The 24,928-nt window shown below is 37.8% G+C and overlaps 1 long non-coding RNA gene across 1 annotated transcript in view; it reads left to right on the top strand.

Annotated features, from left to right (window-relative positions):
• The first annotated feature begins 3,627 nt into the window (after nucleotides 1-3,627).
• LOC103881180 overlaps nucleotides 3,628-24,928 on the top strand; it is a 45,201-nt gene continuing 23,900 nt past the window's right edge. The window contains exons 1-4 of the long non-coding RNA XR_004177045.1: nucleotides 3,628-3,780; nucleotides 3,872-3,947; nucleotides 21,488-21,540; nucleotides 22,714-22,749. This is a non-coding gene — a long non-coding RNA (uncharacterized LOC103881180). The remainder of the gene's footprint in view (nucleotides 3,781-3,871; nucleotides 3,948-21,487; nucleotides 21,541-22,713; nucleotides 22,750-24,928) is intronic.

Genomic DNA, 24,928 nt, shown 5'->3' with positions numbered 1-24,928 from the left:
GATCTCTTTTCATTGATTGGAATAGTTTTTGTATGAATGTACCAGCCTTCTCTTGTAATTTCTGGTAGAATTCAGCTGTGAATCCATCTGTCCTGGAATTTTTGTTGGTAGGCTATTAATGTTGCCTCACTTTTGTTCGCTATTGGCATATTATTCAGGAATTCCACTTTCCTGGTTTAGTCTGGGAGAGTGTGGGTGTCCAGGAAATTATCCATTTTCTTCTAGATTTAGCTTATTGGCGAGAGGTGTTTATAGTATTCTCTGATGGTAGTTTGTTTCTATGGGGTCAGTGTGATATCCCCTTTTATCATTTTTATTGAGTCTATTTGATTCTTCTCTTTTCTTTCTTTATTAGTGCTAAGCATGGCCCATCATCAATTTGTTGATAAGCTTTCAAACCAACTCCTGATCTATTGATTTTTGGAGGGTTTCTTGTGTCTCTATCTCCTTCAGTTCTGCTCTGGATTCAGTTATTTCTTGCCTTCAGCTTTTTGAATGTGTTTACTCTTTTGGGTTTCTAGTCTTTTAATTGTGATGTTAGAGTATCAATTTTAGATCTTCCAGCTTTCTTTGTGGGCATTTATGCTCTAAATTTCCCTACACACTGCTTCAAATGTGTCCTACAGATTCTGGTATGTTGTATCTTTGTTCTAATTCGTTGGTTTCAAAACATCTTGCTTCTCTGTCTTCATTTCTGTTATGTACCCAGTAGTCATTCAGGAGCAGGTTATTCAGTTTCCAAGTGTAGTTGAGGGTTTGATTGAGTTTCTTTCCTGAGTTCCAGTTTCTGATTGCACTGTGGTCTGGAGAGAGTATTTGTTATAATTTGCTCCATATATTTGCTGAGGAGTAAGCCATCTCTCCACTATGTGACTACTTGGGAATAAGTGATGTGGGTGCTGAGTAGAATATATAATCTGTTGATTTGGGGTGGAGAGTTCTGTAGATGTCTATTAGTCTGCTTGTTGCAGAGGCAAGGGGAGTTCAATTCCTGGATATCCTTGTTAACTTTCTGTCTCCTGATCTGCCTAATGTTGACAGGGGTGCTGTGCCTCCCATATTGCATGGGTTCAAGTCTCTTTGTGGTGTCTCTAAGGACTTGCTTTATGAATCTGGGTACTCCTGTATTGGGTGCATATATATTTAGGATAGTTAACTCTTCCTGTTGAATTGATCCTTTGTTCATTATGTAATGGCCCCTTTTGTCTTTTTGATCTTTTGATGGTTTAAATTGTTTTATCAGAGACTAGTATTGCAACCCCTGCTTTTTGTTCTCTATTTGCTGAGAAGATCTTTCCTCCATCCCTTTATTTTGAGCCTATGTATGTCTCTGCATGGGAGATGGGTCTCTGAATATTACAGCACACTGATGGGTCTTGACTCTTTATCCTGTCAAGGTCTGTGTCTTTTTAATCAGAGTATTTAGTCCATTTACATTTAAGGTTAATATTGTTATAGCGTGAACTTGATCCTGCCATTATGATGTTAACTGTTATTTGCTCAAGAAGATGCAGCTTCTTTCCTAGCCTTGATGGTCTTTACATTTTGGCATGTTTTTGCAATGGCTGGTAACCGCTGTTCCTTTCTTTCCATGTTTAGTGCTTCCTTCAGGATGTCTTGTAAATGCAGGCCTGGTGGGTAGACAAAATCTTAAGCATTTGCTATCTGTAAAGGATTTTATTTCTCCTTCACTGATGAAACTTATAGTTTGGCTGGATATGAAATTCCCAATAAATTCTTTTCTTTTAAGAATGTTGAATATTGGCCCTCACTCTCTTCTGGCTTGTAGAGTTTCAGTTTAGAGATCTGCTGTTAGTCTTGTAGGCTTCCTTGTGGGGTAACCTGACCTTCTCTGTGGCTGCCCTAAGATTTTTCCTTCATTTCAACTTTGATGAATCTTGGCAATTATGTGCCTTGGAGTTGCTCTTTCTTGGAGGAGTATCTTTTGTGGTGTTCTCTGTATTTCCTGAATTTCAATGTTGGCCTGTCTTACTAGGTTGTGGGGAAGTTTCTGATGATATCCTGTAGAGTGTGCCTAACTTGGTTCCATTTTTCCTCCTCACTTTCAGGCACCGAGAATCAGACGAGATTTGGTCATTTTACATAAAACCCATACTTCTTTTGGGTATATTTTGTCTACTTTTTCTTCTTTTTCTTGTCTCTCTTCTCGCTTCATTTCATCTATTTGATCCTCTGAATTGCTGACACCTTTCTTCCACTTGATCGGTAGGTTACTGAAGCTCGTGCATTTGTCACGTATCTCTCGTCATGGTTTTCATCTCTGTCGAATTCGTTTATGGCCTTCTGCATTAATTATTCTATTATCAATTTTCCACTCTTTTTCAAGATTTTTAGTTTCTTGCACTGTACATAATTCCTCCTTAGCTCTCAGAAGTTTGATGGACTAGAGCCTTCTTCTCATCTCATCAAAGTCATTCTCCATCCAGCTTTGATCCGTTGCTGGTAATGACCTTGCATTCCTTTGAAGGGGGAGATGCGCCTATTTTTGAATTTCCAGCTTTCCCAGCTCCAAGCTTTTCCCCATCTTTGTGGTTTTATCTGCCTCTGTCTTGATGGCTGGTTATGTACTGATGGGGTTTTCGTGTGGGTGCCCTTCTTGTTTGTTAGTTTTCCTTCATACTGTAGACCTCAGCTGTAGTTCTGCTGGGAGATTGCTTGAGGTCCTACCCAGACCTGTTTCTGCATCAATAGCAGAGGCTGCAGAAGATAGAATATTGCTGAACAGCTAGTGTACCTAATCTGGATTCTGCTTTTGAAGCTTCCTCTCGGGGTATACTCCACCGTGTGAGGTGGGGTGTCGGTCTGTCTCCTAGTGGGGTATGTCTCCCAGTTAGGGCTACCTAGGGTCAGCCAGTGACCCACTTGAGCAGGCAGTCTGTCCGTTCTCAGATCTCAACCTCCGTGTTGGGAGATCCGTTGCTCTCTTCAAAGCTGTCACTGTCAGAGTCATTTGCGTCTGCAGAGGTTTCAGCTGCTTTTTTTTTTATTGTTGTTGTTGTTTAGCTGTGCCCTGTCCCCAGAGGTGGAGTCTACAGAGACAAGCAGGACTCCTTGAGCTGCTGTGAGCTCCACCCAGTTGGAGCTTCCCAGCCTCTTTGTTTATCTACTTAAGCCTCAGCAATGGCGGGCGCCCCTCCCCCAGCCTTGCTGCTGCCTTGCCGGGAGATCGCAGACTGCTGTGCCAGCAATGAGGGAGGCTCCGTGGGCATGGGACCCTCCCAGCCAGGTGTGGAATATAATCTCCTGGTGTGCCCGTTTGCTAAGATCCTTGGTAGATCACAGTATTGGGGTGGGAGTTACCCGATTTTCCACGTGTTGTGTGTCTCAGTTCCCATGGCTAGGAAAAGGGATTCCCTTCCCCCTTGAGCTTCCCAGGTGAGGCAGTGCCTCTCCCTGCTTCAGCTCTCGCTGGTCGGGCTGCAGCAGCTGACCAGCACCCACTGTCCCGCACTCCCTAATAAGATGAACCCAGTACCTCAGTTGAAAATGCAGAAATCACCTGTCTTCTGTGTCACTGGTGCTGGGAGTTGGAGACTGGAGCTGTTCCTATTCGGCCATCTTGCTCCGCCAATTTTTTTTTTTTTTAAATAAAGGCAGGTGTCACTATGTTACCCATGCTGGCCTCAAATTCCTGACCTGGGCTCACGGGATTTTCCCATCTCAGCCTCGTGAGTAGCTGGGACTACAGGCATGTGCCATCTTGCCTGGCTTCATCTTATGTCTATACATTCATTTCAGTGGATGAGAATAAAAGTAGAGGTAGGTAAATAGCCTAAATGCAGCAGTCAAATAAATGAGTTGATATATTTTTATAAATGATCACATCTTTTTTTCTTCTCTCCCTCTATAGATATACCTTTGGAGTCCAACCCTTCTGACCATCCAGAGGCAAGCAATAATATTCCTGAGAAAATCTCCAACAGATGGTGATGACAACATTGTCTTTTCTACAAGAAATAGAGAAAACTTTGTTGTTTGGATCAGATGGTGGCATGATAGAAAGTGTTTTAGAAACTCGTATTGGTTTGATTTTTTCAACTTTTCACATATTTACTTGTCTTATTTTAATGTGTTATATACTTTTCCTTAATTGTTACTGTGTCAATGAAATCATGTAAACTTTTTATCTCCACATTTTGCCATCTTTTTATCAACACAATTTGTCATGTGATGGAGGAGTCACAGATTTATCTTTATTTATAATTCTTTGCCCCTTCTGCCTTGCTCCAAAGAGTACATTTTAAAGATAGAACTTAGGCTTCAGCTTGGTTTCCATTTAAACAAATAAAAAAACATAGTTACTCATCAACAGAGATTGAGTCTGTGATTTTGGCCTCCTCTTGCACAGTCTCCTGATCACATGAGTTTATCACATCCAAGTTTATGCTTCCCGAAACTTTTAAGTTATTAACCTTTTCATCTGATGTAATTTTAAACATGCCCTACTTCTGCTTATTTTCCTTAATGTTATGTTAAATCCTCATTTGTTTGCTAAAAAGCCATACACAGCCAAGTTTTCCATTTGATTTAAGCAGCAAGAATACAAGTGAGGATCTATAATAAAATGGGAAGTAATGCAGCACAGTAAAATAGGGGAGTTTGTAATCTTTCTTTTTGTAGTTTGAGTACACTTTGCCTGTCTTGAGTCAGGTATTTCTGGTTAGAATTTGTGTTCATTTTTGCATTACTATAAAGAGATACCTAAGGCTGGGTAATTTATAACAAAAATAGGTTTAATCGGCTCATAGATCTTCAGGCTGTACAAACATGGCTTCAACATCTGCTTCTGGTGAGGGCCTCAGCAAACTTACAATCATGATGGAAGGCAAAGGGGAAGGAGGTGGTTCCACATGGTGAGAGAGGGAGGGAGAGGCAGGTAGAGGGAAGGTGTCACACTCTTTTAAACTACCAGAATGAGAATTTGCTTATTACCATGGGTATGGCACCAAGCCATTCATAAGGAATCCACCGCCATTACCCAAACACCTCCCACTAGGTCCTGTCTCCAATATTTAAGGGTCACATTTTAACATGAGATTTGGAGGGGGGGGGAAATATCCAAACCATATCAGAGTTGTTTTTCCCAGTTCCTTCCAGAGCTGTAGGCTTCTCCCACATGGAGAGCATGGAAGAGGTAAACAAAAGGTATTCCATGTCCCTCACTCTTCAGTGGTAGGAATGTTTGCCTGCAAGACCTTTCCACCATCAAAGGTGGAGGCAGTGTAGGAAACAAAGCATAACCCAATTCCTCTTAGACCTTTTATTATGCTGGCCTGTTTTTTGTTTTTTGGTTTTTTTTTTAGAAAAAAAAATGATTTTTTGTGCTGCGGACACCATGTCCAATCGGGGTTTGTATAGTCATTTTAAAATTTAAATTTAAGATCGGTTACTTTCCAGTTGTTTTGTTTTTAGTGACATATTAGTAGATAACCACTAAGTGTGGTTTGAGATGCTCACAGGGATTTTGGTGCATCTAGAGATATGTGCCTGGCCAGAAAGTAGTTCTTAGAGCTGTTAACTCTTAGATTCTGGTAAATGAGAAAATACTCATGGCTCATATATGCAACAGTTAAACTGCTTCATTAGCTAACTTTTTTATCTGGCCTCATTTTCTTTGCCCTTTCCTTTTGTACACAAGGATTCTTTCATGTGTATGTAATAGAAACAAAAAGTAAACTAGGTCAAGAAGTAAAACTAAGTTTTTAGATTTTACTTTATGAGATTTATCATGCCAGATAATTTAAATATAAATTGTTGAAAGTATTTTTAAATAGAATTTTTCCTCATTTAGGAGTGTTTAGTAAGACATTACTACTCTTATTTTATGGTATTTGTATCATAAGTGAACATGTTTTTTCATTCTTAGTACAAGAGAAAAAAAGCAACTATACAAATCATGTACGTAAACAGTCAAAACGTTAAGAAATTGATAGTTTGATATAAAAATATGTCTCTCTTGATTCCTTTAAATTATAATGGGGACTCAGTGGTAATAGCATGGACCTCTTTTTGTATTTTCCTAGGTATCAAATTTATTCAGAGAAAAGTCTGCAGCTTAGTGTGTCCACCTTTTAAGAGTTTCTGACATTTAAATTAAATTTCAATAGTCTGGTTGTGGTATAAAGATCTGCCTTAAATATTTAATCATATTTTTAATCAAATAACAAAAATAGAATAGCTAAGAAATAACAAAGAACAAAATAACAAATACAGAATAATAAATAACAAAAATAGGATAGCTATCAGCACTGTCTATTGACTTTGTCATAGCAGGTGAAAGCATACCTTCCTCACTACACCATGACCTTATTTTTCTCCCTCTGTTTCTTCCAACTGTAGCACACTTTTAAATTAAATCAGTAATATTTACATGATTATGACTATGCAAATTCTATTCACTGCTAAGTCATATGGTGTTTTCACTATGCCTCTGCATTATATGTCCTTCATTCTTTCTCTGAAACAGTTCTGAAATCTGAGCATTTCTGCACTTATTCTGGATCATCTCTTTCTTCCTATCCTATGTTACTTTACCCGGCCAAATGCTGTAAGTAGCCCCTGGCTGGTCTGTTTTCTTTCACATCCATTATTTTTTAGCATGAAGCTAATTTTCTGACTATATTCGTTTGCCTGTTTTATGACAGCTGTTTTCCCCCCAGGTGTTGTAGCATTTATCCCATGCCTTTCAAAGATACTTTCCATCTGCTAAAACACATCTGTTCCATTATTATTATTATTATTATTTTTATTTTTTTTTTTTTTGCCGTGGGTGGGGGAGCAACTTTCTTTGACATTTTGTCATCCCAGTTCAATATGGAGTGGCTTTCCCTAGATATGCTCTATGTCTGCTTTTCTGTGCTAGCTCCTTAAAGTCTTTTGGGATCTCACATAGCTGCCATCTTGTGTGGGATCACCTGAGTCCTAGATTCTGTTTCCTGCTGTCCTGTTATCCTCTCTAGTTGTACTTGAGCACATGTTCCTGGCCAGAGATGTTTAGGGATCTGGCTAGTCTTAAAATCCCTCCTTTTTGATAGAGAGTAAACTTCTAGGTTGAATCTAAACTTTAGGGTTCTGAAGATATTTCACAATTGTGCCCTCATTACAGTGTTGTTCTTGACTCTATTGCCATTGTGAGATATATTATTTATAACCAGGTTTTATGTACCTGTGGAAGCTTTTAGAAGCTTCTCGCTCACTGAGCTTCTGAAATTTCATAATAACAGCTTGGTGGGAATCTTTTCATTTTATTGAGGCTACTAAGTCTGAAGACTATCTCTTCTTGAGAATTTTTGTATTTTCTCTATTCCTTTTTTTCTGACAATCTTGTTATTCAGACACTCAGCTGCTTAGGCCAGTATACTTGCATTGGTTTTTAATTTTTCCCCTTTGATTTTTCAGTTTCTGTGACTTTGTACTCTAATATTTCTATTGAATTGTATATCTTTTTCAGTGTGTTTTTAGGTTTTCTTTTAAAGTTTTGCTCCTAATTTTGACTTGTCTATGAATTCCTTTTTTTCTGTTGTTTTGATCTCTCTTGTTGGAGGCTTCCCTCGAATGTGTGGTGTTCCCTGGTTTTATTTGGAAGCAGGACTTCTGTTAACTGGTGGCACTCAGTGTGTGGTTTTGGAAGCCAAACTAGCTTTTCATTTGCGGGACTTCGGTGTATTATCTGGGGATCTTTACTCGAGTCAGTTCAGTTTCTTCTGAGAAAGGATCTCCCAATTTTCCTGACTGGGAAGTAAAAGAATGTCTACTTGCTTTCCAAAAGCAGAGTTAGGGAAGCAAGTTGGAGTTCTATTTTTCCTGCACAGTTTTCTTTATATCTCAGGTTTAAGTCTTGGTATTTCTGAACCTAGAAATTCTCAGGTTTGGTATATCCAGAAAACACACATCTAAATTTCTTATCAGATGGGAGGACAGCTGGACTTGGGGCTCTAACCACAAATTTTCTGACATTGCTGGCTTTTATTTTACATTTTACCCTACTTTCCAAAGTTCTATTTGCCGGTAAGTTCACAGCCTGCCTTTAGTTCTACAAGACAAACTGGCTTGCTTCTCTTCCAGTCACTTTCTGTAGGGACCAAAGTTGTGCTTCTGTGTTATTTACCACTCCTTTATGTGCTTTTTATGTCCCAGCATTTATTAAAAATCATCTCTGTCAACCTTCTCTCCTGATCCTATTTGTAACCAGTATTTTATATATGACTAACGAGACTTCCAGAGGCAGAGGAAATACATTTGTGGTCAATCTATTGTATTTAATCCAAATTTAGGACCTATATTTACATGTGAATCAAAGTTTAATTTCAATATAATTAATGGTATTACCCCAGACATTTTTTTTGTGATGTATCTGTAATAAGCATATTATACTTTTCTCCTAAGGCCTTGTTTAATATTCTTATTCAAAGTTACACTGCCATATTATCCCATTACCTCACAACATAGATGGAGCTGTTTTCATGAATGCCCAATAGATGGAGCTGTATTCATGAATGCCCAAAATGTTAGAAATATTTAAATTAATTAAAATTTGTTTATTTTAAGCCTGGTCAACATAGCAAGAGCTCATCTCTACAGAAAGGTTAAATAACAAATTAGCCAGGCATGGTGGCATGTGCCTTTAGTTTTACCTACTCATGGGGCTGAGACAGAGGACCACTTGAGCTCAGGAGTTTGAGGCTGTAGTTAACTATAACTGCACCACTGCACTCCAGCTTGGGTAACAAAGGGAGATCGATCCTGTCTCAGAAAAAGAAAAAAGTTATTATTTAAAAACATATCTAAAATTTGTCCTGCCAAAAGGAGAGAGGAAAATGTAAACTTGAGTTTTCATTTTATTTTATATTTGCTGGGAAGAATGCCATAGTTTATTTATTTATTTATTTACTTTTATTTCCATAGGTTTTGGGGAAAACAGGTGGTATTTGGTTACATGAGTAAATTATTTAGTGGTGATTTGTGAGATTTTGGTGTACCCATCACTTGAGCAGTATCCACTGAACCCAATTTGTAGTCTTTTATCCCTCACCCCCTTCCCACCCTTTTCCTTGTGTCCCCAAAGTCCATTGTATCATTCTTATGCCTTTGCATCCTCATAGCTTAGCTCCTATGTATGAATGAGAGCATATGATCTTTAGTTTTCCATTCCTGAGTTACTTCACTTAGAATAATAGTCTCCAATTCCATCTGGGTTGCTGGGAATGCCATTAATTTATTCCTTATTATGACTGAGTGGTATTTCTTAATTCACTTGTTGATTGATGGGCATTTGGGCTGGTTCCACATTTTTATAATTGCAAATTGTGCTGCTGCAAACATACATGTGCAAGTGTCTTTTTTGCATAATGTCTTCTTTTCCTCTGAGTAGATACCCAGTAGTGGGATTGCTGGATTGAATGGTGGTTCTACTTTTAGTTTTTTAAGGAATCTCCACACTGCTTTCCGTAGTGGTTGTACTAGTTTCCATTTTTACCAGCGTTGTAGAGAAGTGTTTTCACCCCATCCAAACCAACATCTATTATTTTTTGATTTTTTGATTATGGCCATTCTTGCAGGAGTAAGGTGGTATGGCATTGTGGTTTTGATTTTCATTTTCCTGATCATTAGTAATGTTGAGCATTTTTTCATATGTTTTTTGGCCAGTGGTATATCTTTTGTTTTTTTGTTTTTGTTTTGTTTTTGAGACGGAGTTCGCCGTCGCCTAGGCTGGAGTGCAGTGGCTGATCTCAGCTCACTGCAAGCCTCGGCCCCGGTTCACGCCATTCTCCTGCCTCAGCCCCTGGGACTACAGGCCCCACCTCCGGCCTGCTAGATTTTTTGTATTTTTTAGTAGAGACGGGTTTCACCGTTAGCCAGATGGTCTCCTTAACTCCTGACCTTGTGATCCGCCTGCCTTGGCCTCCCAAAGTGCTGGGATTACAGGCTTGAGCCACCGCTACCGCCATCTTCTTAAGAATTGGTGTATTTATATCCTAGTCCACTTTTTTTTTTTTTTTTTAATTTATTTTATTATTATATTTTAAGTTGTAGGGTACATGTGCATAACGGTGGCGGGTTTGTTACATATGTATACTCTTGTGCCATGTTGGTGCTGCACCCATCAACTGTCATTTACATCAGGTGGTATAACTCCCACGTAATCCCTCCCTCCCTCCCCCATGATAGGCCCCCGTGTGTGATGTTCCCCTTCCTGAGTCCAAGTGATTCATTGTTCAGTTCCCACCTATGAGTGAGGAACATGCGTGTTTGGTTTTCAGTTCTTGTGGATAGTTTGCTAAGAATGATGTGAGTTTCAGCTGCATCCATGTCCCTAAAAAAGGACACAAACTCATCCTTTTTATGGCTGCATAGTATTCCATGGTGTATATGTGCCACATTTTCTTAATCCAATCTGTCACTGATGGACATTTGGGTTGATTCCAAGTCTTTATTAGAATAGTGCTGCAATAAACATAATGTGTGCATGTGTCTTTATAGCAGATAATTTATATCCCTACCTTATGGGATTGTTTGTTTTTTCCCTTGCCCATCTGTTAGAATTCTTGTAGATTCTGTGTATATTAGTCCTTTGTCAGATGTATAGATTGTGAAGATTTTCTCCCATTCTGCAGGTTGTCTGTTTACTCTGATGATTGTTCCTTTTCCTGTGCAGAAGCTCTTTAGTTAAGTCTCACCTGTTTATCTTTTTGTTTTGTTGTAATTTGCTTGGGTTCTGGTTATGAAGTCTCTTTGCCAGTTTCAATGTCTAGAAGGTTTTTCATAATATCTCTACACCTTGTCTCAGGTCAGTTTTATGTCCCTGATCCCATCTTGAGTTGATTTTGTGTAATGTGAGAGTTGAGGATCCAATTTCATTCTCCTGCACGTGGCTTTGCCAATTATCCCAGCACCATTTGTTGAATAGGGTTTATGTTCTTCTCTTTTTGTTTTAGTTGGCATTGTTGAAGATAAGTTGGCTGTAGGTATTTGAGTTTATTTCTGGGTTTTCTATTCAGTTTATTGGTGTTCTATTCTGACTTTTTGAGACAGAGTCTCATTTGTCCCCAGGCTGGAGGCAGTGGCGCCATCTCGGCTCACTGCAAGCTCCGGCCCCTGGGTTCACGCCCATTCTCCTGCCTCAGCCTACCGAGTAGCTGGGACTACAGGCTTCACCACAGCCGCCCAGCTAATTTTTGTATTTTTAGTAGAGACGGGTTTCACTGCGATCTCATCTCCTGACCTTGTGATCCGCCCACCTCGGCCTCCCAAAGTGCTGGGATTACAGGCGTGAGCCACCGCACCCAGCCTATTCTGACTATTTTTATACCAGTACCATGCTGTTTTGGTGACAATGGTCTTATTTTATAGTGTGAAGTCAGATAATGTGATGGCTCCAGATTTGTTGTTTTTGTTTAGTTTTGTTTCGGCTATGTGTCATCTTGTTTGGTACCGTATTTTAGGATTGCTTTTTCTAGTTCTGTGAAAAATGATGATGGTATTTTGATAGGAATTGCATTGAATTTGTAGATTGCTTTTGGCAGTATGGTCATTTTCACAATAGTGATTCTACCCATTCATGAGCATGGGATGTCTTTCCATTTGTTTGTCATCCATGATTTCATGCAGCAATGTTTTGTAGTTCCCAATGGCATATCAAAAAGATAATGCACCATGACCAAGTGGGTTTCATACCACAAATGCAGGGATGGTTTAACATATGCAAGTCAATAAATGTGATACACCACAGAAACAGAATTGAAAACAAAAATCACATGATCATCTCAATAGGTGCAGAAAAAGCATTTGACAAAATCCAGCATCCTTTTATGATTAAAACCCTCAGCAAAATTGTCATACAAGGGACATACCTCAATGTAATAAAAGCCATTCATTACAAACCCACAGCCAACATAATATTGAGTGGCAAAAAGTTGAAAGCATTCCCCCTGAGAACTGGAACAAGACAAGGATACCCACTCTCACCACTCCTATTCACTATAGTACTGGAAGACCTAGCCAGAGCAATCACACAAGAGAAAGAAATAAAGGCATGCAGATCAATAAAGTCAAACTGTCACTGTTTGCTGATGATATGATCGTATACCTAGAAAACCCTAACGACTCTTCCAAAAAAAAGCTCCCAGAACTGACAAAATGACTTCAGAAAAGTTTCAGGATACAAAATTAATGTACACAAATCAGTAGTTCTCTTATGCCCCAACAGCGACCAATCTGAGAATCAAACCAATAACACAACCCCTTTACAATAGCTGCAAAACAACAACAACAGCAAAACCCTTAGAAATATACCTAAGCAAAGAGGTGAAAGACCTCTACAAGGAAAACAGCTTTAGTGTTTTTAATGTGTTAAAATGAGAGGCAGCAGGTACAGTGGAATAAGTCAGTGGTTGGGCATTGGTGTCCAATGGGTACTGGACCTTTGATAGTAAGGCTTTGGTTTTGACTTACTAAAATAGGAGGTATGATTGTTTTCTAGTTTTTGTCATTAAACTTTAAAAGAAGTAAGTCATCCCTTCCATTTCTCATTAAAGACTATAAAATTTCATACTCAGATTTATGCTGACTGAAGTTAGATTTGTTTCTATTTTGTGGCTACCTTAAATAATACCTGTGAACAGTAATCTGTTAGTAGTGTTTTTGCTGTAATTAAATGTAATATAAGACTTACTTACCTTCGAAATTATAACTGAATTAATTTGTCAAATACTTGTTGAACTTTTTGATTTATTCAAAATTTTATGCTGAGCAGCTGGAGGTAGGAACAGTTAGGGCACTCCCTTACTCTTAGGGAGAGGCGTACTTTCTCATGAGGAGAATACTCTGCTAGAATTAGTATCTTGTATCTTGTAACTAGTTAGTGTAAAAAAATGTGTTTTGGTGAGGCTACTGGCAAAGAGATCCAAGAAGGTAGACACAGTCAAGCTCGCTGAAACAAGGAAGGAGAAAAGCATTATTCCAGTCAGAGAACAGGGGTAGAGCAGGAAAATGCCTAGGTGCAGGCCAAATGATTTATAGAATAAAATTAATTAAGTTTTGAAATGAATGGAAAGTATTTTCTGAGAGTCTTATTTGAGTCATGTCATGGCAGTCTTGTTTAAACATGAAGTGAAAGTTAAATTTTTTAAGTTGTCATCTGTTTTCAGGGTGTGAGAGAATATTTAAGTGTTACTCTTTTTATCCTCCACATAAGAAAACAGGACTAGAGAAAACTATGTCTTCCTCACTTTGAAATGATACATTTAGGATTAGTAACTTAGTAAATGCATTAGTCTTGTATTCATTGCAGTAAATGGTCTTGTACCAATATTATTTAATACATTACATTTTACTGTAGTAAATAAATAACAGAAATAGAAATTCTCAGCTGTTTTATGTCACTATAGAAAAAAACAATGAAATCTTATTTTAAACTTTTCTCATTATTTATAAAGGTAATTCATAAAATCCTTGTGAGGTTTGATGATAGGTACCATGTTAAAAGCAGCATTTTATAACCCATATCTCAAACATCATCTGTGGAAGTTAAGAGCCTCCAATGAGTTTTTTATAGAGTGCATATGATACCATACTTAGGCAGTTTATGGAGTGTAAGAAATATCATAGTGCTTTGAAAAATTTGACATTTTAACCAATGAAAAGGTACACTTTGATAAGTTTAACTTATACTTCCCTTCCCGTCAGGTATCTACTGAGCATTTTACTCAACAATACAGTTTATATTTGACAATATTCCTTGATGACAGCACAGCCAGTCAACCTCATCTTACAATGATACTAAAATCATGAGTACAACTATATTGCCAAGGGACAGACTCCTTTATTCAAAAATTATTTTAGCCATTTGGTTGTACTCTTCAGCAATCAGTTTAACAAATTGGAGTCAACTATATATTGATATCCAGATTCTAAATATTAAGTATCAATTTCTCTTTTAATCTTAGATGTTATGGTGGAAGGAAAAATCAGCAAGTAAGCAATCCAAGAAAAATGTAGCTATTTATTTGATGCCTTCGTGCCTTAATACAATATTGAATGCAATGAGAAGGATAGATTCCTTTTATTGAATGATTTTTGTAAAATATTAGTTTTTCAGTGCATTGCAGGCCTAAATCAATGTGTACTACTTTGGACATTAGTCTTGGAAGAAGGCACAGCTTTTTCTCTTCTGACACCACAGTGTATCTACATTTGATTTTCTCCCATTGTGCATGAGCACCTCATGGGCCACAAAAATGCATTTTGAGAGTATCCTGAGATGAACTTTATTTTAAAAGGAACTACAACTAACACCACCACCAGCTCCATTGGGTTTGTCTAGTGTACATCATTATCACCTCCTTGGGTTATGAGTATTGATTTTTAGAACACAATTTGGAAAGTGCTAATTTAGAATATTAATATCTTTAACTTTACTTTTCATTCTATAAACATAACTAGCTTATAAACAATTTTATTTCAAATGTTCTAGCATTTTTAGCTAATTCAATTGTCAGTAACTTTTACTTTAATTAAAAATGGCAGCTGGCTCCTGACTTGGAGACACCTCCCAGCAGGGTTCGATAGACACCTCATACAGGAGAGCTGGCATTTGGTGGGTGCCCCTCTGGGATGAAGCTTCCAGAGGAAAGAGCAGGCAGCAATCTTTGCTATTCTGGAGACTCCGCTGGTGATACCCAGGCAGATGGTCTGGAGTGGACCTCCAGCAAACTCCAGCAGACCTACAGAAGAGGCCTCTGAGTGTTAGAAGGAAAACTAGCAAACAGAAAGCGGTAACATCAACACCCAACAAAAAGGACAACAATCCAAAAATCCCATCAACTTCAAAAGGTCATCAACAACAAAGATCAAAGGTAGATAAATCCATGAAGATGAGAAAAAAAACCAGCATAAGAACGCTGAAAATGCCCCAAACCGGAATGCCTCTTCTCCTCCAAAGGGTCACAACTCCTCACTAGCAAGGGAACAAAACTAGATGGAGAATGAGTTTGTCAAATTGACAGAAGTAGGCTTCAGAAGGTGGGTAATAACTAGCTCCTCCAAGCTAAAGGAGCATGTTCCTACCCAATGCAAGGATGCTAAGAATCTTGATAAAAGGTTACAGGAACTGCTAACTAGAATAAAGAGTTTAGAGAACATAAACGACCTGATGGAGCTGAAAAACACAGCATGAGAACTTCGTGAAGCATACACAGGTATCAATAGCCGAATTGATGAAGCAGAAGAAAGGATATCAGAGATTGAAAATCACCTTAATGGAATAAAGTGTGAAGACAAGATTAGAGGAAAAAAAAGAATGAAAAGGAACAAAGCCTCCAAGAAATATGGGACTATGTGAAAAGATCAAACCTATGATTGATTGGTGTACCCGAAAGTGATGGGAAGAATGGAGCCAAGTTGAAAAACACTCTTCAGGATATTATCCAGGAGAAGGTCCCCAAACTAGCAAGACAGGCCAACATTTAAATTCGAGAAATACAGAGAACATCACTAAGATACTCCTTGAGAAAAGCAATCCCAAGACACATAATTGTCAGATTCAGCAAGGTTGAAATGAAGGAAAAAATGTTAAGGGCAGCCAGAGAGAAAGGTCAGGTTACCTACAAAGGGAAGCCCATCAGACCAACAGCAGATCTCTCTGCAGCAACCCTACAAGCCAAAGAGAGTGGGGGCCAATATTCAACATTCTTAAAGAATTTTAAACTCAGAATTTCATATCCAGCCAAACTTAGCATCATAAGTGAAGGAGAAATAAAATCCTTTACAGACAAGCAAATGTTAAGGGATTTTATCACCACCAGGCCTGCCTTACAAGAGTTCCTGAAGGAAGCACTAAATATTGAAAGGAAAAACTGGTACCAGCCACTGCAAAAACATAGCAAAATATAAAGATCAACCACACTATGAAGAAACTGCATCAACTAATGTGCTAAATAACCAGGTAGCATCATGATGACAGGATCAAATCCACACATAATAATATTAACCTTAAATGTAAACAGGTTAAGTGCCCCAATTAAGAGACACAGACTGACAAATTGGAAAAAGAGTCAAGACCCATCGGTGTGCTATATTCAAGAGACCCATCTCATGTGCAGTGACACACGTGGGCTCAAAATAAAGGGATAGAGGAATATTTACCAAACAAATGGAAATCAAAAGGAGGGGTTGCAATTCTACTCTCTGATAAAACAGACTTTGAACCAACAAAGATCAAAAAAGACAAAGAAGGGTATTACATATGGCAAAGGGATCAATGCAATAAGAAGAGCTAACTACCCTAAATATATATGCACTCAATACAGGAGCACCCAGATTCATAAAACAAGTTCTTACAGACCTACAAAGAGACTTAGACTTCCACACAATAATAGTTGAAGACTTTAACACCCCTCTGTCAATATCAGAGAGATCAGTGAGACACAATATTAACAAGGATATTCAGGACTTGAACTCAACTCTGGACCAAGCAGATCTAATAGACATCTACAGAACTCTCCATCCCAAATCAACAGAATATACATTCTTCTCAGCACTTATTCGAAAATGGACCACTTAAATGGAAGTAAAACACTTCTCAGCAAATGCAAAAGAATGGAAATCATAACAGTTTCTCAGATTACAGTGCAATGAAATTAGAACTCAAGATTTAGAAACTCACTCAAAACCGCACAACCACATGGAATCTGAACAACCTGCTCCTGAATGACTATGAACAACAACCTGCTCCTGAATGACTACTGAGTAAATAATGAAATTAAGGTAGAAATAAAGAAGTTCTTTGAAACCAATGAGAACAAAGGCACAACTTACCAGAATCTCTGGGACACAGCTAAAGCAGTGTTTAGAGGGAAATTTGTAGCACTAAATGTCCAGATCAGAAAGTGGGAAAGATCTAAAATTGACACCCTAACATCACCGTTAAAAGAACTAGAGAAGCAAGAACAAACAAATTCAAAAGCTAGCAGAAGAAAAGAAATAACTAAGATCAGAGCAGAACTGAAGGACATAGAGACCCAAAAATCCTCTCAAAAAAATCGATGAATCCAGGAGCTGGTTTTCCAAAAAGATTAACAAAATAGATAGACTGCTAACCAGATGAATAATGAAGAAAAGATAGAAGAATCAAATAGATGCAATAAAAAATGATAAAGGGGATATGACCACCAATTCCACAGAAATACAGACTACCATCAGAGAATACTATAAACACCTCTATGCAAATAAACTGGAAAATCTAGAAGAAATGGATAGATTCCTGGACACATACACCCTCCCAAGACTAAACCAGGAAGAAGTCGAATCCATGAATAGACCAATAACAAGTTCTGAAATTGAAGCAGTAATTAATACCCTAACAACTAAAAAAAGTCCAGGACCAGACAGATTCTCAGTTGATTTCTACCAGAGATACAAAGAGGAGCTAGTACCATTCTGAAACTATTCTAAACAATAGTAAAAGAGGGACTCCTCCCTAACTCATTTTATGAGGCCAGCATCATCCTGATACCAAAACCTGGCAGAGACACAGTAGGAAAAGAAAATCTCAGACCAATATCCCTGATGAACATCGACATGAAAATTCTCATTAAAATACTGGCAAACTGAATGCAGCAGCACATCACAAAGCTTACCCACCATGATCCAGATGGCTTCATCTTTGGGATGCAAGTCTGGTTCAACATATGTAAATCAATATATGTAATCCATCACATAAACAGAACCAATGAGAAAAACCACATGATTATCTCAATAGATGCAGAAAAGGCCTTTGACAAAATTCAACAGCCCTTCATGCTAAAAACTCTCAATAAATTCGGTATCGATGGAATGTATCTCAAGATAATAAGAGCTATTTATGGCAGACCCACAGTCAATATCATACTGAATGGGCAAAAGCTGGAAGCATTCCCTTTGAAAACCAGCACAAGGCAAGGTTGCCCTCTCTCACCACTCCTTTTCAACATAGTATTGGAAATTCTGGCCAGGACAATCAGGCAAGAGAAAGAAATAAAGCATATTTGAATAGGAAGAGAGGAAGTCAAATTGTCTCTATTTGCAGATGATATGATTATATATTTAGAAAACCCCAACGTCTCAGCTCAAAAACTCCTTAAGCTGATAAGCAACTTCAGTAAAGTCTCAGGATACAAAATTAATGTGCAAATATCACAACAAATCCTATACACCAATAATAGACAGAGAGTCAATTCATGAGTGAACTCCCATTCACAGTTGTTACAAAGAGAATAAAATACCTAGGAATACAATTTAAAAGGGACATGAAGGACCTCTTCAAGGAGAACTACAAAACATGCTCAAGGAAACAAGAGAGGATATAAACAAATAGAAAAATATTCCATGCTTATGGATAGGAAGAATCACTGTCATGAAAATGGCCACACTGGCCAAAGTAATACATAGATTCAATGCTATTTCCATCAAGCTACCACTGACTTTCTTCACAGAATTAGAAATACTACTTTAAATTTCGTATGGGAGCTCGTATTAGCCAAGAAATTCCTAATCAAAAAAGAACAAAGCTGGAGGCATCACGCTACCTTACTTCAAACTATACCACAAGGCTACAATAGCCAAACAGCATGGTACTGGTACCAAAACAGATGTATAGGCCAATGGAACAGAACAGAGGCCTCAGAAATAATGACACACATCTACAACCATCTGATCTTTGACAAACCTGACAAAAACAAGCAATGAGGAAAGGACCCCCTATTTAATAAATGGTGTTAGGAAAACTCGCTAGCCATAAGCAGAAAACTGAAACTAGAGCCCTTCCTTACACCTTATACAAAAATTAACTCAAGATGGATTAAAAACTTAAACCTAAGACCTAGAACCATAAAATCCCTAGAAGAAAACCTAGGCAATACCATTCAGGACATAGGTGTGGGCAATGACTTCGTGACTAAAACACCAAAAGCAATGGCAACAAAAGCCAAAATTGACAAGTGGGATCTAATTAAACTAAAGAGCTTCTGCACAGCAAAAGAAATTATCATCAGAGTGAACAGGCAACCTACAGAACGGGAGAAAATTTTTGCAATCTATCCATCTGACAAAGGCCTAGTATCCAGAGTCTACAAGGAACTTAAACAAATTTACAAGAAAAAAACAACCCCATCAAAAAGTGAGTGAAGGATATGAACAGACACCTCTCAAAGGAAGACATTTATGCAGCCAACAAACTTATGAAGAAAAGCTCATCATCACTGGTCATTAGAGAAATGTAAATCAAAACCACAACGAGATACCATCTCATGTCAGTTAGAATGGTGAGCGTTAAAAAGTCAGGAAACAACAGATGCTGGAGAGGAAGTGGAGAAATAGAAATGCTTTTACATTGCTGGTGGGAGTGAAAATTAGTTCAACCATTGTGGAGACAGTGTGGTGATTCCTCAAGAATCTAGAACCAGAAATACCATTTGACCCATCCATCCCATTATTGGGTTTATACCCAAAGGATTATAAATCATTCCACTATGAAGACACATGAACATGTATGTTTATTGTTGCACTATTTACAATAGCAAAGAGTTGGAACCAACCTAAATGCTCATCAATGATAGACTGGATAAAGAAAATGTGCCACATATACACAATGGAATACTATGCAGCTGTAAGAAAGAATGAGTTCCTGTCCTTCGCAGGGACATGGATGAAGCTGGAAACCATCATTCTCAGCAAACTAACACAGGAACAGAAAACCAAACACCGCATGTTCTCGCTCATAAGTGGATGTTGAACAATGAGAGCACGTGGACACAGGGAGGGGAATTTCAAACACCAGGGCCTGTCAGGGGGTCAGAGGCAAGGGGAGGAATAGCATTAGGAGAAATACCTAATGCACGTGGGGCTTAAAACCTAGATGATGGGTTGATGGGTGCAGCAAACCACCATGGCACACATATACATATGTAACAAACCTGCACCTTCTGCACATGTATCCCAGAACTTAAAGTATAATTTAAAAAAACATGGTGGCCAGGCATGGTGGCTCACGCCTGTAATCCCAGCCGTTCAGGAGGCCAACGCAGGCTGATCACTTGAGTGCAGGAGTTCGAGACCAGCCTGGCTAACATGACAAAACTCCGTCTCTACTAAAAATACAAAAATTAGCTGGTCGTGATGGCGGCTGCCTGTAATTCCACCTACTTGGGAGGCTGAGGCAGGAGGATCGCTTGAACCCAGGAGGCAGAGATTGCAGTGAGCCGAGATCGCACCATTGCACTCCATCCTGGGCAACAAGAGCGAAACTCTGTTTCTAAAATGAATAACAACAACAACAACATAGAGGCAAGTTTACACTCATAATAATGTCACTTCCCTCTCTCCCTTATCACAGTAGTAGTGATGAAATTGTGTTTCAGTAAAAATTGGATTCAAGTCCTGTATCAAGTCCTAAGCTTTGGGACCTATTGAGTAATCACTAAATGTCTGTATTCAGCCAAGCGTCTAAATCCTTCAGAAAAAAAAAAAAAAAAAAAAAAAAAAAGGCACTCTGGCTCATGTCCCTGGCTTCTTTTGAATTCAGAAGTTTTGATGTGTTAGCATACAATTTAAAAGGAGTTTTAAATATTAATCCATTAATCTTGCTCAAACAAATTTCATGTTTTTTTCCTCGTTATTCTAATATTTAGAAGTCTACTTCTGAAAGTAAAGTAAGTTTTAATTTCCCATCAAGTTTGAGAAATTATCATATGATATATTCACTATCAGTGAAATAAAAGTTTATTGAGCAAATTAATAGGGCAAATTGGCTTCAAGAAAAGATTTTGAAAAAATGTTTATTATAGGTTAGTAGTGCACTGTTGTCAATGGGGTAGATGAAACTCATTGGGATCACTTTTGCAGGTTTATTTTTCAAAATACGTGTCTGCAAACATTTGTATCTTCCCACCTCAACACTCTATTTCTAGGCACTATTTTTAGGAAAATAGGAATGGATGTGAGGCATCTTTATGTGAAGAAAAGCATCCCAGAAGATTCTGATTTTCACCCCAACTCAATCATTCCAAATTTGCTGCACCTTGAAATCACCAGGGAAATTTTTAACAACAACCCTGATGGCCAAAGTCCTACCCAATGCTAATTAATTAAATCAAAAAGCCTCAAGTTGAAAATGAGGCAGTTATTAAAGCTCCTCAGTTGATTTTAAGGTGCAGTAAAGTTTGAGAGAAACTGCTCCTATTTGGTGGGACCTTGGGCAAGTCAGTTTTAGGGTTTGTTTTCCTGATAGGCAAAATGAATGTTGGATTAAATGTTGCGGTCTTTGGTCCTTTCCAACATATAACTTCAAATTCTGTGATTTCAAAATGATTTTAGAGATGAAAACTACTTGAAGCACTATAGAAATATATACCTTAAATGCTAATGTTACAGGCTTTTTGAAAAGTGCTAATATTGTATAGACCTATTATTAAAATTCAGATTTACCTTCCCTCAGTTATTCTGAGCCTCATTCTAGATGCCGAGGGCAAATGGAAGCACATAACTTAGGTAAGAGAACCTCTTGTTTTGTGATGCGCAGAATCTGTGAGTAACTTAGGAATACAGTTACATATATCTGAAGAGGTGTATCTGTTCATAAATATTTTAGTTAAACTAATTGAAGGTACCTACCATTCACATTAGACTGTGTCCTGTTACACTGCCTTGTCAGCATGGCTCATTTTAGGATCACTGCACCTATCATTGATTTCCTGTGTGCTTATGTTTACTAATATATTTTTAATAATTATGCAAAATTGATTTCAAATAATGTTATTATAAAGCACTTTCATTATGTATTTTTAGGGAAATAATTAAAAATGGGTTATAGGAGATAGTGAACTAAACTAAAATGCAGGGCCTAACATCTTAAAAAAAGAAAACACTACTGTATGGCTTAAACATATGGACACGATTTATAGTCCTTTGGGGAGTTGATGGGTGCAGCACACCAACATGGCACAAGTATACATATGTAACAAACCTGCACATTGTGCACGTGTACCCTAGAACTTAAAGTATAATAAAAAAGAAAAGAAAACATATGGACACATAGATGTAAACTGCATGAGGCTGTGTGCGGTGGCTCATGCCTGTACTCCCAGCATTTTAGGAGTTCCGAGGCAGGCAGATCACTTGAGGCCAGGAGTTTGAGACCAACCTGGCCATCATGGTGAGACCCTGTCCCTACTAAAAATACAAAAATTAGCTGTGCATAGTGGCTCAAACCTGTAGTTCCAGCTACCTGGGGGGCTGAGGCATGAGAATTGCTTGTACTTGTGAGGTGGAAGTTTTGGTGAGCCAAGATCGCGCCACTGCACTCCAGTCTGGGTGACAGAGTGAGACTCTGGGTCAAAAAATTAATAAATGCATAAAATAAATTACAGGGGATGAAAGATTTTATGGGTAGAAGAGCACATAACAGGGAAATATGTTATTATTTATATATTATGATCATCAACAGAAACATGTCTTCTAAAACGTACTACCTTACATTTTGGTTCTCATATTTTTGCTAAAAGTCAAGAAATAAAAATAAGAAAGTGCCCTTATGGTACTGTCCTGAACTATAAGATTTGAATTTCAGAGCTGCTAGGAGTGTTTCCTCTACCCCTGTTTTAAAAAATGTCTTCAAGCCTAACAAATAACATTTATTGTTATGAATTTTTTTTCCTTCCACAGTGAGACCTTGGCGATATATTATCATATCAAGCAAAGGTGAGCATTTTTAAAACCTGTCTTGTTATTCTGGCTAATTACTTTGCATGATATCAAGCTCAGTGTTACGTCCTGGCTCTAGACATCATAAGCTGTATTGTGCCTACTAAAATATTGAAGCAAATTATTTGTGTTTTCTTTGGTCCTTGAGACTTTTTAAATTCTTAAATGATAGAGTATCCCAGTGAGTATGATTTTATATTGATTACATTGATATTTACTGTGATAGAAATATAAAATTGAGATTTTTGTCAAAATCTATTTTTAGTTTAGATTTCACAACCTTAACACTATTGGTATTATGAGCTAGATAATACTTTGTGAGGACTGTCCTGTGCATTACAGAAAGTTTAGCAATATTGATGGCCTCCACCAACTAGATATCAGTAGTAACCCATGACCCATGTTGTGACAATAGAAAATATTCCTTGAGAACAATATTGTTAACATAAATTTTTAAATGAAAATATAACTTTTCTATGATAAAAGATGGAGTAAAAAAGTGTCATGTATTTATATTATTGAAAATCTGTAGTGTTGAACTTAATAGAAGGCAGCTGGATTCTCTATCTCTTTCTTTGCAATTTGCTTTAAGGAAGCAATAAGATGACCTAGCCTCATGCAAATATGTAGTTGGTAAAAGGTGTATTTTTAAAACTTTGAGACAATTGTGGGTATTCTTTAATACTAAATCAAAGCTTCATAAGTGCTAGTTTCTTAAATTAGTTACAGTGGCATTTTACATATTAGCAAATGTATTCCATCAGTACTCACCGATCTTTCTTGAACAATAAATGGTTTTTTCCCCACATACTTGCATTTATAATATGCATTAGTTATTTGGAAAATATTGATGTATGTTTTATTGTATCAAAAATCACTTGTTTAATTTAACCACCCATCTTATTTTACAACGTCTTTAAGTACTGAGAAGCTGTCAAGCATACAGTAGCAGAAACAAGTTTTTCAAAGTTCTCAAGAAAGCTTAAATGCTATCTTTGGAAACAAGTACTTATTTTCCAGACATGAGTGATTACTCTGTGGAATGAGTGACAACTTCATTTATTTTTGAGAATGATAGTGGTAATTCTTTTTAGACTTGAGTTTTCACTCTGTCACTTTGGCTGAGTTCATTGGTATGATCTCAGCTCAAGCAATTTCCCCACCTCAGGCTCTGAGTAGCTGGGACCAGATGTGTTTCAAGTACGCCTGGATAATTTTTGTTGTTGTTGTATTTTGGTAGAGACAGGGTTTTGTCATGTTGCCCAGGCTGGTCTCGAACTCCTAAAGGAGCTCCAGTAATCTGCCTGTTTTGGCCTCCCAAAGTGCTGGGATTTTACAAGCGTGAGCCACTGCACCAGGAGGTTGTATTTTTAAATGAAATTGATGTTTTTCTTTAGTTCTCTGTAGTATATTCTCATGATGTATTTATTATTTTCAGTAATTTAAATTAAAGGAAGCTAGCAAAACTGAATCACATTTACATTTATTAAAGTTCTAAAGAGATTATTGCCCACCACTACTGCTTTGTAAAACGTTCTTGTGTTTCAGTGTGTGGTTAGAGGAGTGAAAATATGTTTGGTTTATTGTCATTGCCTTTTAGGGAGGGTCAATACTTACAGGCAGTTCTGACTGGTTATGGTATAAAAGACTTCACAGTACAGGAGAGGCTGTGCTGAGGAAGAGGAGGTCAGGAAACCCTCTGCAAGTCGGTATCAAGGAGAATTTGTAAAAACCGTTTGCTTCAGTGAAGTAAACACCAAAGCACATAGGCACATAGGAGGCATTATTTTACTAAACAGATATTATACTAAGATATTAACAGTTTTTAAAGTAATACACATTCTTATTTTATAGAGATGTAGATAGATCTTTGGACATTTTTTATGAATGGTTACACCCACTTACAATAAGTGTTATTTATTTATTTATTTATTTGTTTGTTTGTTTGTTTGTTTGTTTGTTTCTGAGATGGATTTTCACTCTTGTTGCCCAGGATGGAGTGCAATAGTGCCATCTTGGCTCTCTCGAACCTCCGCCTCCCAGGTTCAAGCAATTCTCCTGCCTCAGTCTCCCAAGTAGATGGGATTACAAGTGCCCACCACCACGCCTGGCTAATTTTGTATTTTTAGTAGAGATAGGGTTTCATCATGTTAGCCAAGCTGGTTTTCAATGCCTG

This window comes from Papio anubis, chromosome 11, assembly GCF_008728515.1.
Source record: "Papio anubis isolate 15944 chromosome 11, Panubis1.0, whole genome shotgun sequence".
NCBI classification, from domain to species: Eukaryota; Metazoa; Chordata; class Mammalia; order Primates; family Cercopithecidae; genus Papio; species Papio anubis.
Note: the sequence above shows the minus strand (reverse complement) of the source record. Positions and strands in the feature narration are given on the sequence as shown.